Raw genomic sequence first — 15,190 nt, forward strand, 5'->3', positions numbered from 1 at the left:
AGTCAGTTACATAAAATAATTGTGAAAAGGGTGAGAAATTAGTTGTGACCCTAGAATTTTTCCTAAGAATATTCTCTCTTTTACATACACATAAGCATGGTTTTGAAACTTGACTGAACCGTATAGTCCGACCCGGTTAACCATGAACCCCTCATTTTTGCTATTCTTTTAACTTTAAGAACCTCTTTATGCCAAAAAAGCATGGACCGGTACGAAACCCAGTTGAACGGCACAGTTCTTAGAACCGTGAACGGTTCTCGCAGTTCTCATGGTTCTTTTTTGTTTCAGCCCATGCTGGCCAAAATTAAAGATTTGGCCAGCATGCACTTTAGATTTTTTTTTTTTTTTTTTTTTTTTTTTTTTTTTTTTTCCAGATCTTGAACAAAAGAATTTGTAAGGAAAAAAGAAAAAAGAAAAAAACCTAGAGAAGAAGAAGACAACGAAGCAGGGCTGCACCAAGTTGAGATAGCATATTGCCAACACAGTTGCTGGTCACGCTAGGGGCAACACCACCTTATGGCCAGGGTGGTCCTTGAGATAGCATATTGCCAACACAGTTGCTGGTCACACTAGGGGCAGCACCACCTTATGGCCAGGGTGGTCCCAGAACCACCCTGACCTGAAAAAAAAAAATTATACATAATAATTTAAATTTTATATTTATCTACCTTTAAAATAAATTTGGGAACAACCTGAATTTTTTTTTATGCCAATAAAATTAAATTTTGGTCCATAATTTGAGCAACTTAACAATATATTAGGGATATTCAAGCAAAAAGAACCACATGCTTTTATATTCTTTTAAGCCTATATTACGGCTTTATTTTTAGTTTTTGCTTTACTTGACACACTGTCATTGTACAACTATTTTTCCTCAAAAACATTATAATATATATTATACAACTAATTGGTCAAAGTCACGTAAATTTAGCTTTTTTTTTTTACTGTGCAATTACTTTTCTTTTTTCTTTTTCCGATAATTTTGATTATAAAAAAATAGTAGTTTTAGTTAATTAAGTGAATAAACTTAAAAAGTTACTTAATTTTTATATAACATCAATTAATTCATTATATATATAATAAAATTTTTATTTTTATGATTATAATTAAACATGTGATTGTCCATTCTAAGGAAATTTGATTAAATTTACATGAAAAGTGTCACTAAATATTATGTTTTTACATTTTGCTATCATATTATTAGTAATAAACTTATTATATTTTTATTTATATAATTTAAAATTTTATTAATTATATAAGGACTCAATTTGTAACGACCCTAAACTGGTTTATTGGGTTCGAACGTTTAAGGCCCAAACAATAAATTTGTAAAGAGTGGGATAAAAGGCTAGGTCTTGGTCACCGGACAGTGGTTGGTCATGGTGTTCATGGTGGACGCACAGAGGTGAACTAAGTTTGTCCATGGACCTTGTCCATTGAGTTTAATGTTCTTATTATTTCTTTCACTTTTTGGTTACCAATGGTCCCCTTTTTTGGTGCATGAATCCTTACATTATATAGCCCTTCTCAGTTGATATTGACATTCCATTTGTCGATCAAGCAGGTAACTACTCGAGTGCCTGTTCCATCAGCTCCCATCAGCCGCCTCCCCCCACCTTCAGTTAGTTGCAATAACTGAAACCACACTGTTCAAGGGTCTTTTCCCATCAATGTGGCTAGGACGTTTGTTGGCGCATTCAATGCGGAGGTGACGTCTTTTCCTTGAACCACTCCCACACTGTACCCCTATGCGAGTCCCATTCTACTCGCCTTTTCTTCGGGAGCGTTTTGGAGGCTGCCTTTGATGACGTGTCGTTCTTCCCTTTTAGGCCTTGGGATGCCGAGGACAGGGTCATCCTCGGTTGCATCTCTAGGCCATTTGGACTTTCGCTACTTGTCCTCGGCAACTACTCTCCTCAGCGCGGGCCTTGGGCCCTAATGGAAAGTGGGCCGGGACCACAAATTCTCTGGCCTCACAAATTATATTATTTATGATGTCACCAATTCAACTATCATCCGACCAAAAAACCAGTAACCAGTCTCTTTTCCGATTCTTTTACTGCATTGATTTATAAAACCATGGAAAAAACCCAAAAAAAAAAAAAAAAAAAACTTGAATGAAAATCTGGAAAAAAAAATTATAATAAAACCACTAACAAGGCCCAAACCAAATGCCAATAGAAAAGCTCAGTACAAGATCAATCTCATCTCCGACTAAGATTATCACTACTCTAACACCAACACGATTACGTTTTTAATTCAACAAATATTAAAAAAAAAATCCACACTGCCTCAGTGCCTCGTGGATTCACAAGTCATTAAACAATTTAAACTAAAACTAAATCAAACCTAAAGGCTAAAAGGAAATAAGAAACTCACTAATTCTCCCTAGCCATCGCCGTCCATTCCTGTTCAACAACAGTAACAACAACCACAACTGAACTCCACAAGCTTTATGTTGTAAAATTTTATGTATTTGCGTGTTTTTTTATTGTTGTTGTTATTGTCGTCAATACATAAATTTTTATTTTTATTAAATTGTGTAATTTATACTTGTTAAGGAACACCCTGAAAAAAATTCCTGAAACCGTCACTGGGTCACGCCTTTGTCTTTTGCTGCTTCTTCTTCTCTTTCTTTTGTTCTTCTCCATCACTTAGTAATTTACTCTCTTTTTGGTTGAATATTGCTGTGACTTACATTGGAAATGATGAGTGCTTCTAGTTTTTGAATAAAAGCAAAAAATTACAGCCATTAGATTTAGCTTTTTTTTCAGCTTAGCCCAATATGATGTGACGTGTGCAATAAATATATTAACTATTTTTAAGAGTAACGTTGGAACTATAATTTTTATATAATTTTTGTCGTAATTTGTTGCTTGGTGAGATATGAGTAGTTAAAATGTGTGAAAATTGTGTAAAATATGTAGTAATAGCATTACTCTATTTTTAATTAATATTTATAGTTTTTTAAAAATGAAATAAATAAAATTAAGTATATAATAATTATTAAATTTAAAATTGTTAAATAATTTTGAATAAAATTTTATTTAATGCAAGTGTCCTTCTAATTCTTATATAATAATAATAATAATAATAATAATAATAATAATAATAATTATTATTATTATTATTATTATAACAAGTTTAATTAATCAACATATAAATAAATACTATATTTAAGTTTGCATAAGATAAGGATTTGATATTTTTTATTTGTCTTGTGAAAGTTATGATATGAAAAAATATATATTTAAAAAAGATTTATTTTTATATTTAATTGGATTATTTTAGTTAATTTTTCTATTTATACTAATTTTATATATTTAAATAATTATTAAATTAATTATGACGTCATTACAGTTCGACCTCAGTCTGACCTTAAAAATCTTGAATCTATTTCTTTTACGGTTCATTGAATCATCCGAATCTAAAAACCATGCACACAAGCATGCATGTTAGTAACAACTAATAAAGCAAGGCATACAGTAGTGGTATAGCTTGACAAATTGGGATCACAAAAAAATGAGCTAGCTTAGCACTTTTTCAGTTTTTCTACAAGTTGCTTATGTATCAATTAGCATTTTATATTTCTGTAAAAAGTGAAAAAGCAGTTATGTACTGACAGGTATCAGAGACATGTAATTGATAAACGATATAATCACAATACATTTACCCATATATTATCCCCCCATTTGTTTGGTTTCCAGTCCAGACTCCAGAATTCTGTACAATTGCTTTTGCTATTGAACAGCTCACTTATTAGAGCCTTTACTGTATTCCCACGTTTTGTTTGTGACAACAACAGAACCCCCTGAGAACTGAGTTTAATTTATTGGGGAAGGTATCTAGCTAGCTACAAGCCTATAACTAATCAAAATGATGATTAAATATTTACATTGTCGACATTCTCGCATCAATTATAAATATTGATATAAACAAGTATAAGATGATATTTTTCTCAATTATATTTACGAACACCACAATCATATTGTCCGTACAATATGATAGCATTATTACGTTATCTTCAACGTGAGTATGTCCCTTCTTTTGACTCTTGGTTTGGATTCTCTCTAAGTATGCCATTATATATGTAACCCTGTCCTCTTTTTTTTTTTTTTTTTTCAAGAACTAATTCATATATCTTCTGATTATTTATGTTACATGATTATCGCTTTCGGTAGGTTCACTTTAAGTAATGTTCCTTTGCTCATGCCATTTATTATTATTTTTTTCTCGAAAGTATTAATAACTTGATATAAAGACATACATGAACATAGGGTTCACACTAGGATGCGTCAGCATACACACAAACTATTGACATGTTTTGTAGAGAATTTTTTTTTTTTTTTTTTGGGTCATAAATATGTTGTTTGGATGTTTGCTTCTCAAAGATTACTCAAAAGTGAGGCTTTAGTTGGGAGAATATATTTATAATTAAGAGCATAGTGTATAGGATACTTTTTATTTATTTATTTAAAGAAATCATATTTTAGAGAAAAATATGGTTAATTGAACTGCAATTTATTAGTACCATAAGCTGATTTTTTATTTAAGTTTAAAGTCTGGTGGGTCTGAAAAGTAGTTTTATAGGGCTTTGTAGTTGGATGGGAATGGGACCCTAGTTGAGAAAATCCAAGTGAGCAAGAGATTTCCAGAAAGATAACGATATTACCAGAGACATATGTCACAATGGTGGGTCATGTTTGCATGTGGGGATGTCTGGTGTTCTTGTACCTAATCAAAAGTGCTTGTAAAGCCACTCTTATCTCCATATATGATGTTTACCTTACTGTCTTCACCATCAACCTCTCTCTCTCTCTCTCTCTCTCTCTCACACACACACACACACACACACAAAAGCACAGAGACACTCATACACATGCACACGTACAAGTTGTGACTTGTGAGTCACGGGGAATGTTATTTTTTGAAGCTCTTAAAAAGTCTTAATGCATGGCAGTGATAGAATGAACTATGAATGAATATTGATCAGTGTACTGTAATTGCTTTTTTGCTTGTGTGCCCTAATAATTATTATAAATAATGTCATCATCTGTCCCATCTGCTATTCTTAAGTTTTGGTTTTTGTCTAGCTAGTTGTTCAACGCGTGTTTGAACAATTCTCAAATTGAACAGCTATACCCAACTCTATTAACAAAGACATGATTAACACAGCAAAGCAATTACAGGGTTTCATTAATCATGCTCTCTGCCATATCACTATGTAAGTGTGTCAAAAGCAATTGCTACGATGACCATTCACATAATGAAAAGAGAAATAATAAGGAACGTACATGAACAAATTAATGATTATGCTTACGAAACGAAACGAAACGAGTACTACATAGTATACGGCTGAAATCGTGATAACAAATCTATTAAGAATCATAGTTAATCTCAAAAATATATCATTATAGTTAGTGTTGTTGTTGGGGTCATTTTCGTCGCCTTGCCACAAGTTGAGTTTTGATTGACTTGATTTTGGATGTGGGTTCAAATTAGGGAAGTCAGGCCCACTACTTATATTCACACCGAAAATGAAGAAAAAATAGTGATGCATCTTTGAAGTCACAATTTTTTTTTACTTGTGAATAAAAGGGATTAGATTGGTCTTAAAATATGACAAATGCTTAAATTGTAAAGTTTGTCCTAACACCTCGATTAGGAGGTATTATGAATTTGAACTAATATGTCAAAAGCAAAAGTTGGAAAGGCAACTTAATAAGTCTTATTCAGTAAAGCCATGACTTTTGTTCTATTATTGGTTTTTAGGTGATTTTTTTTTCTTTATTTCAATTTCATGTAATTTTTTGGTATCTATAAATAGGAAAATAGCAAATAATTAATCCATGGGGTGATATGAGTAACAAAATTTAGAAATACATAAAAACTTGAGATGAGTTCAAGTTATACTCAATATAACTTTGTAAGAGTTACAAATTTTCTAGGCTATTGATTTCTCTTAAATTTAATTGCAAAAAAATACTTGTGGCCATGTCATTAACATTCTAGAAATAAGTGATCTAATAGAATTAAAACTCTCCAATAAGTATAAGTACTTGTGGGGTGTGGGGGACAAGAGCCGGGTTCAAGTTTTCAGGAGGGAGATTCACATACATATACACTTAGATTAGATTAGAGTTGAATTTTCATCTTGTAAAAAAATAAATAAATAAATAAACAAAAAAAAAAAAAACAAAAAAAACTATCTCCAACATGTGAGTTTCAATTACCTTAACTGGTGAAGTCTTATATTGATGAATAAGAAATTCGAGGTTTGAACCCCACCTACACTAAAAACCAATTGATATATTGGCTTGATGATAAAATGCAATTATCATGAAGTGGACGTCATTGGTTGAAATTCTATTATATCTATAAAAAAAAAAAAAAAAAATTCCCCAGCTATGTCATTAATTGTTTTATCCCTTTACCCAAAATTCATTATTGTTGAGATCAATTCCTATGTAGAAACTTCTGTGAATTATTGAGATCTATATTATTGCAAATACTGAAGGTGATTAGTCCAATTTAACGATATCATATTGATAGGATAAATTATTCACTCCTATGGGATGAGTCCTTTCTCCTCTCACCCTATTCCTTCCATAGGAGCTAATAAATTTTCTTTTGAGAGATATGCTAATTTACATAAGGGTTTTACTAACGTATGCCTTAGTAAACCATTTTAAGAAACTTTTTAATGGAAATATGAAAAAGTGATGGACTTTCTTGACAGTTTTTCAATTCCTCAAAAAAAAAAAAAAAAAATCCTAAAATGAATGATTAATGTATGTCCTAAGGGTACACATTCTTAGATCTGTGATATACAAAAATAGGAAAAAAAAATATGCGCCAAAGAAAATAATTACACAAGACAATATTTACGTGGTTCAGCAATTTGCCTTCATCCACAGAGCTAAAGTGATTTTACTATTATCAAGTCAAATACAATATCCTCTCAAGTTTATGCCTAACTTAAGATTCACACCAAATACAATAATATCTCCCAAAGAATAATATAAATTCACCCGAAATCTTCAGTCACACTCTGAATACAACAACTACCCTTGGTTTTAGTACTCAAAATATATCTCTAGAGAAAAACTCCAAAATAATCTTCTCTTGTTTATGTTTCACAGCTAAAAAAAATCTCTCTCCAATCATACCTGACAGCTCTTCTTTTTCTTTTCCTTTTTTTCTCTCCAGAGGCACTCTTCTTTTTCTTTTCTCTACTATATGCAGCACAAAAAAAAAAAAAAAAAAAAAAAAAAAAAAAAAAAAAAAAACCTTATTTATATCATTGTTATTAATACCGTTTCGGACCCCGTTTCAGTTTGTCCAGTGGAATGAAATATTTCGGTACCGGTCGATTTCGGCGTACCGTTTCAGGGTGTTTCGGAGTTCTTAAAAAATAATTTATATATATTCTTGTAGAACATAAAATTGTCAATTCTAATAAATAAATAACTAAATATCAAATAATACAAATCATTTAGTCTTAACTCTTAAGTCTTAAACATCAATAACTTGAAATATAACATCAATTTAACATCACACAATAAGAAGATTACAAGACAATAACTAAATATCAAATAATACAAGATTTACTCCTCCTCCTCATCATCATCCATGAGAGAAGGATCAAATTCATCATCAAAAGAACTCCCAAATAATTTTTTTTTTTTTTTTTTTAAATTTAATAATAGGCCAAATCCGGTACCGGCCGAAATTTTCATCTCGGCTGGAATTGACCGGAATGATCGGAATGGACCGAAACGGGCCGAAATTTGACCCGAGGTGGAACGTGGGGTATTTCGGTACTAATTTGCATACCGGAACGAAAAATTTCTACCGTTCTGACTGGAACGGAACAGAATTAATAACAATAACTTATATAACCCAGCCGCCATACAATCCTGGTGGCACACAAATTTTAATTCCACTTTAATTAGGAATTCTAGCTCCTGTTGACCACGCGAATAACAATACAAGCCCATATGTGGGCTGGACCCTTTGGTGCCATGCACCCAACAAGGAGTCCTCTCTCCTCTCACCCTATTCCTTTCATACGAGTTAATAAATTTTCTTTTGAGAAATATGCTAATTTACATCCGGGTTTTATTAATGTATATTTTAGGAAAATTATTTTAAAAAACTTTTTAATGAAAATATGAGAAAGTGACTGACTTTCTTAATAGCTCTTTTAATTTCTCATAAAAAATTTCTTAGAATGAATGGCTATGTCTACAGTAAAGATATACATTAACTGAATCATTTACATATTGCAACAACTTTTGTACTAAAAAATATTATTTGAAAATATCTCTTGGGTTAAAAAATTAATAATAATGTGTACTTTTTTTTTTTTTTGAAAACAATAATAATGTGTATTTTTATACTAAACAATACGTGAAGTTGTCATATTGATAAGATGTTCTCAAAATAAAAACAAAAAATATGTGACCCTAAAAAGCAACCTTAAACGTCACATCAAATATTAATGCGTATCAATCATGCATGCTTAGGAAAACAATAATTGCTAAAGAAATTTATATAAATTTAAAATTTGAAATATGGAAAAAATTCATAATTTTGAGAAAAAAAAATCTGATTTTAATTGGTATTCATTTGAATATGGACAAATTTTAGCGACAAAATTGGTTGTAATTTAAGGTTACAATCTTTTTTAATAAAATAAATATTCCTATATATTTTAAAAAGCTAATCGTTGAAGACGAGTTACCTAACCCCAACCCTGAGCTTGGATCCCCTGCTCCTACTTTGCCTGAAGATCTTGCACACAAAGTAGATCAAATTTTGTATCAATCAAATATTATTTACTATATGATCTATAAGCTTATATTTTATATATAATTTTGAACTACAAAAACTTCAAATTTAAACAATTTATTGATGACATAACTATTAATTTTTAATTTTCTAAAAATTTTACAAGTATAGAAGATATAATAAGAAGATGTAATTTAATGGTAGATTTGTCAAAATTCACCTCTAATTAAAAGATATTACGTAAAATTGTAGTTTAAGGCTACAATTAATTTTGTAGCTAAACTATATTCTTTGAAGATTATACTTATATGTATTTGTAGGTAGATAGTAGGAGAGGGGCCTGGTGAGATTTGAACATAAAATAGAACACTACAAAGATTTTACTATCATCACTAAGTTATCATTTAAAGTTTTGAACCCCCATTTAAAGAACAATTAATTTAGAGATAGGGTATAAGATTTATGGTTCAAAAATAGCTATGGAACCGTAGCACAGGCCTTGTTTGATGGGCCAATCTCATTATGTCCTAAATCCTTTGCTAAATCCATTAGTGGCCTAAGCATTTTGAGTCTGACCTATATAGCCATTCAAGGCTCAGGCCATAAAATCTTCAAAATGAAAGGCTAGGGTCCAAATCAACCGATTATAAAATCCACCAAGAATACATATGAGCCAGCATATGCTTCTAAACTTTTTTTCTTTTAACTTTCAGCAAGCAAGACTAGAAGAATTAAATAGGCAAATTGTCCATGACTAAACTGCCCAATCTATGTTAATCCCTAATTCCTAATATGAATTACTTTTGTTAGGATTGGAAATAAACGAAATGGATTATGAACAACTTGAATTTGACTCGAGAAAATGCTCGATTATTAAATAAACCAAGTTCAAACATAATGTTCATTTGGTATCCTGTAGTTTCCTATTGCTTATTTGCAAATATATATAGTTTTTGGTAGTTTTTATACTAAACGTGTGATAAAAAAAAAAATTAGAAGTTTGCATATTTTCAAAAATACTGAGACAAAAAATAAAAACTTTTTGTCCAAATAGACACATAATAATGTGTTTGTGAATAAGCTTATGAACATGAGACTTGATTTAATATAGAAATATATAGACTTGAAATTTATTGTGTAAGTTTGTAAATAATATAAATAGTCAATTTCCAAGTGAAAATTATATATTTTTAATAATATATTGTTAGTGAATCTTTTGTGTGTGTGTGTGTGTGTGTGGAGAAACTAGTGAATTTAGTATTAATAAATTCATGATCATAAATCATTCTTTCTAATTAGCTCAAATATTATAATTTCAATTAAAATTTAGTCATTAATTATTGGCATATATTTATCAAAAGATAAAAAAATTTAGTCGTGATTTTTACTATATATGAGAAACAAAAATAATCAAGTAGATGTTTTTGAATATGTTCGAGATTGTTTGAAAAAAAATTGAACTAAACCTAAGGATGTAATTCATTTTAATAAAGAGTTTGAGCTAAGCTCCTGGTTGAAATAAAATAAAATTAACAATCAGAAACATTTGATACTCGACTTTTGCCTTGGCTCGTTTACACTCTTAAAATTGAGAGTGAAATCATCGTGAGGTGAGATCAAGCACCGACACCAACAATAATAACAACTCCTAATCCTGATTGTTATAGATATCTTAGCCTGATAGATTAGAAGCCCAATCCTACCTCGTGCATTAGAGCTAATATTTAAGATCGGCAAAAAAATTTCCCACATATATAAACTAGTTGAAATTTGGGGACCTTGTACCGTACCACCACGACTATGCCAAGCAGGCCGCTAGGCTCTGAGCCCATAGGCGCCACCTAGCCCAGCTTGAGAGTGAAGAACAGTGTGGCATATCATACGATCCATCACAATTATTCAACAAAATTATTGCCTGTGTCTGTATTTTGGTTGAGATATATATATATATATATATATATTTATTTATATATACACAATTGAAAATTCAGAATCTACAGTGAGACTAATATGCTTACATAGCTTTTTCATGTGCACCATCCTAATTCCTACAGCAGAGCAGGCTGTTATCACTGCCATTGATTAAACTAGGTCTGCATAATTATGTGAATTATATGGTGTCTTAACTTAATAATGTCCTCTGCTGCAGGTTTGCAATTATTTTTCTTTTAACACATTTCTTGCATATATTTGGTAAGCATGGATAGTGGATACATGAGTATTGTCGATTTCTCATTCATATGACATCAAACAAAATTTTATAGTGGCATTTAGCTGCCTTTGAAATTTTTTATTTTTTAGTCCCTAAATTTTATCAAAATTTTTTTTTATCCCTAAAATTTTAATTTTTTTCATCTCTAAATTAGTGAAAAGTTTTTTTTTTCTCTAAATTATTGAAAATGTTTCACTTTTTGTCCTTAAACTTAAAAAAAAAAAAAAAAAAAATTCTTCCCCAAACTATTGAAAACAGTTTTTTTTTTTTTTTTTCTTTTTTCATCCCTATTTTTGTCTCAAACTATTAAAAAAAAAAAAATCATTACAAAGTTTGGGGATGAAAAAAATGAATTTTTTAAAATTTAGAGATAAAAAGATAAAATTTAGGGACCAAAATAATATATTACCCATTAATTTTAGTTTTTTTATTTTTTTATTTTATATTTTCACATGGAAAATTGATTTCTTTACCTTTTTTTATTTGATGAATCTGAAGGAAGGGACGTGGCATTGGACTAGGTCCAAATTAGCTGTAAGGGGTTGAATACGTGGTGCTTTATTATACAAGAATGCTCATGGGAGATCTTAGTGGGTTATTCACTACATATGTTTATCACCGTACTACCATCATTGGTTGTTTCAATTAATGTTTCGTAGAGTTGAAGCATTTTGAGATATTACCTAAACCTTTTGGCTTTTGCTAATTTGTATTTAAGTTGATGGATAGAATAAACTGATTGGACCTTCAACGCGTATATTTTAATGGTTGCATATCATAATAATATTATTATTACTATTTTTCAAAGGGGAAAAAAATAGCAAGTGTGATTTATTATGGAGCATCAAGTTACATAATATTATGAGGTAGATGTACATCAGTATATCACTATGCATGCTTCTTTATTTGTATAGTGTGTGAATATCAGAGTGCATGCACAAATACACATGCAGAGAGTGAAGGAGAGACACCAACATGTTTTGGCAATTACCAAATCCAGAAAGTAAAGAGTAGAAAATAATTTCACTGAAAAGGTTTGGCTATCTTGTGTTAAGAAAATTATATCACATCCTGTTTTTCTGTGTCAATATTTTATAGTAAGCAATAATGGAGAGGTTTAGATGGATCATCTGAGATGGGCATATCAAGGATTGCTTGATGCCATTTTAACCTACAAATATTGTGAGAAATGTGCAAAGCACCATAGGCATTTGAAAGAGTTTCAAGTGTGAGAGTTCAGAGTTGAGTCAAATTGTTTATTAGTAGTGAAGAGGGCCCAGAATTTCCAAGAACAAAAAGAAATGGGAAGAGAGCCTCTATTGGCTTTTTATTGTTCTTGCTTTGTCTTTGAAACCTATTGTATTTTCTTCAATTTTCTGAATGTAAAAATTATCCATTTCTTTATAAGAGTTGCCAAAGTCATAGTACACACCACATGGAATTTATGTTTTACAATGTTGTACTCCTTATAGTTGAAATTTTTTCCTTACCAATGATGTCAGGGAAGCTATAGGAAAATAAACACGTTACTTTTAGAATGAAAAAAGAAATTAAACACGTTGGCTTCTGAATGAAAACCTTGAATTCATGAGGGGTTTCTTGAATCCACAAGGTGATAGGGTTCTGAAATCCACCAGAGAGAAATAGACCAAGTTTGTATTTTTTTTATAAATCTGAAAAACTGAATTGCCCTAAAGGTTACAATATGTTTAAATAGTAAAAGAAATCCTAGGGCGGCTAAGGTAACACCCAGAAACCCTAATTCGCGCCAACCACGTAATTAGGTGGCAAAATAATGATTTTTGCCAAAAATAGCAAAATTGAAATGATTGTTGAAATTGAAAATATTGTCTCTAACAGATATCCCAAAATAGACAAGACTTTATTCTGACTTTTAAACAAAAAGTAATTAAGAAAAAACAAATATTACTATAAATAGCAAAAACACTGTTTTTAGGGCCTTAATGAAGGAATTTGCTTAAATTTAGGCGACGCTTGAGTTTGGATCAGAATGTTGTTTTCCTTCAAACTACCAAATTTCATGCAATTCTGACATTGTCACCTCGATGGCCTCTATTGGCACCCCTTGATTTTGTGCTGTGACTTCCGGCGCTCTTACTGCTCCAAGAAGGCCTGTGCTGTCTATTCTACATCAATTGACTAATTGTATTAAGAACAAATATTTTAGCAGAAGTGTCTATACTTATTGAAAAGATGAAGATGTTCTGTCCTTTTGATAATCAACCTTGTGAAGATAAAGATAATGGCATTATTGTCATGTTGATAACGCAAGTTGTGCTGTCATTTATGCTGCCTCAGTTTGACTAAGGATACATAAATCTTGCAATTTCATTCGAACATGTATTTGAAGAAACTACTCCTAAATTACACGTGTTGACATAAAGTACATTATGAAATACATGAACACAACACATCTCTTACATAATATGGGATCGACATGCGTAAACTTTACATACATATGGTGTTCCATATGTATACCCATTACATAAGATATCATTTTTTTTTTCTCCAACTGTTACTATCACAAAATGTTTCTACTAGCAAACTAAGCGCCTATATATGTAGCCCAATTCACCTGCCTGCAAATCCAACCAAATTCACCCTATAGACATAGTTAATATTTTCCTGCTAGTGCTTCCTTTGAAATATTCTAAGATACCTTGGTGCTGATTCTTCTTCTTCTTCTTCTTCTTCTTCTTCTTTCCTGCTATAACAAATGATTAGTGCTTCTAAACTCTGATACTGACGGCAGGGCAATTACAGCTTTTTAGTTTTATTTATTTATTTTATAATGGTTGGGGTGACCATGAATACAAATGTGGGTCAGGACCAACCACTATGGTATTAGCCCAGCATTTTTGTATTAGGTTATTTTATAGGAGGCCATCAAGATAATTATATGTGCTATAAGTTGGAATGCCCTACGCAGGAAATATATAATGATTCTAATTTATACTGTAAAGGACACAAGACAGTACATTTTAGTGCCATGTGACATTATTATTGTTCTCCTCTAGGAGGAGAATAGTGTTCAATTTGCAACTATCCCATTTTTTTTTTCCTCTATACATTGTAACTATCCAATTTTATAAAAGCAAATCTAGTTGATAGGATCTCCTAGGATATGCCACATAGATAGTGTTAATCTTTTTTTGACCTAGTGCTAGCATCTTTCAGCTTCTTTTTATAAATAACTCCAGGAGAAAAAATAAACTATGGGAGAGAGAGAGATTCACATGATACCCAAAAAATGGCAAGGTATCAAAATAAAAGTGAAAGGGAAGCAACAAAACATCACAGCCTGTAATGAAAAAGAGAGCTTATTATAATGTTGTTTTACCAGGTGATTTGAGCGAATTATCAAAAAAAAAGGGGAAAAAACTAGGTAATTTGAGCTCCCATTCACTTTTGCAAAATTAAGGCACTGTACATCTTAAATAGGATTCTGAAGTCTGAAAGTAACAGAGAGTCAACTTCTATTCCATCACTTGGAAACAAATAATACCTTGGTTCCATTTGAATCATTGTGTAGTCCCACCACATAGAAGGGTGCCCACCATGGTGAGACCCTGTTCTACCACTTGTAGAATCATACAAAATGGTGATTAAGTCACATCCATTTTGTTAAGGTAATATTTTAGTGATAAAAAAAAATATATGCTCAATTCATGTTCATGTCAACCTCAGAAATTAATTATCATTTAAAACCCAAATGGATTTCATGCTCTATTTTTGTATTGAGCATACTTTTTCGTGAAGCCAACAAATGTGAGATATGTTAAACCTTAAACAAACGAAATTATTGTGAAGTCTTATTATTTTTAAGTATTGTTGCTTTTGGTTTGTAATGTGAAAGATTTTAAATAAAAAAAAAAAAAATTCTGCTCAGCTTTAATGAAGTCCCTATGCCAACTCAATATTCCATTGGACCACATATAATAAAAATTAGCCAAAGTGTATATCAGTACATAAATTGTAACTTCAAAAAAAATTTAGGGAGACAAAATAAACTCTATGCAAAGTTTAAGAACAAAACAATATTGTACCCCAAAAAAATTACAATTATGTGAGTAAAGAGGCATGATATTATTGAGGTAATAACTGGTTTTTAGCCACACTTGACAAAAGGAATGCATGCTGATAATTTGCTCATTAGACACTCAA

Source organism: Quercus robur, chromosome 12, assembly GCF_932294415.1.
Source record: "Quercus robur chromosome 12, dhQueRobu3.1, whole genome shotgun sequence".
Taxonomy (NCBI): domain Eukaryota; kingdom Viridiplantae; phylum Streptophyta; class Magnoliopsida; order Fagales; family Fagaceae; genus Quercus; species Quercus robur.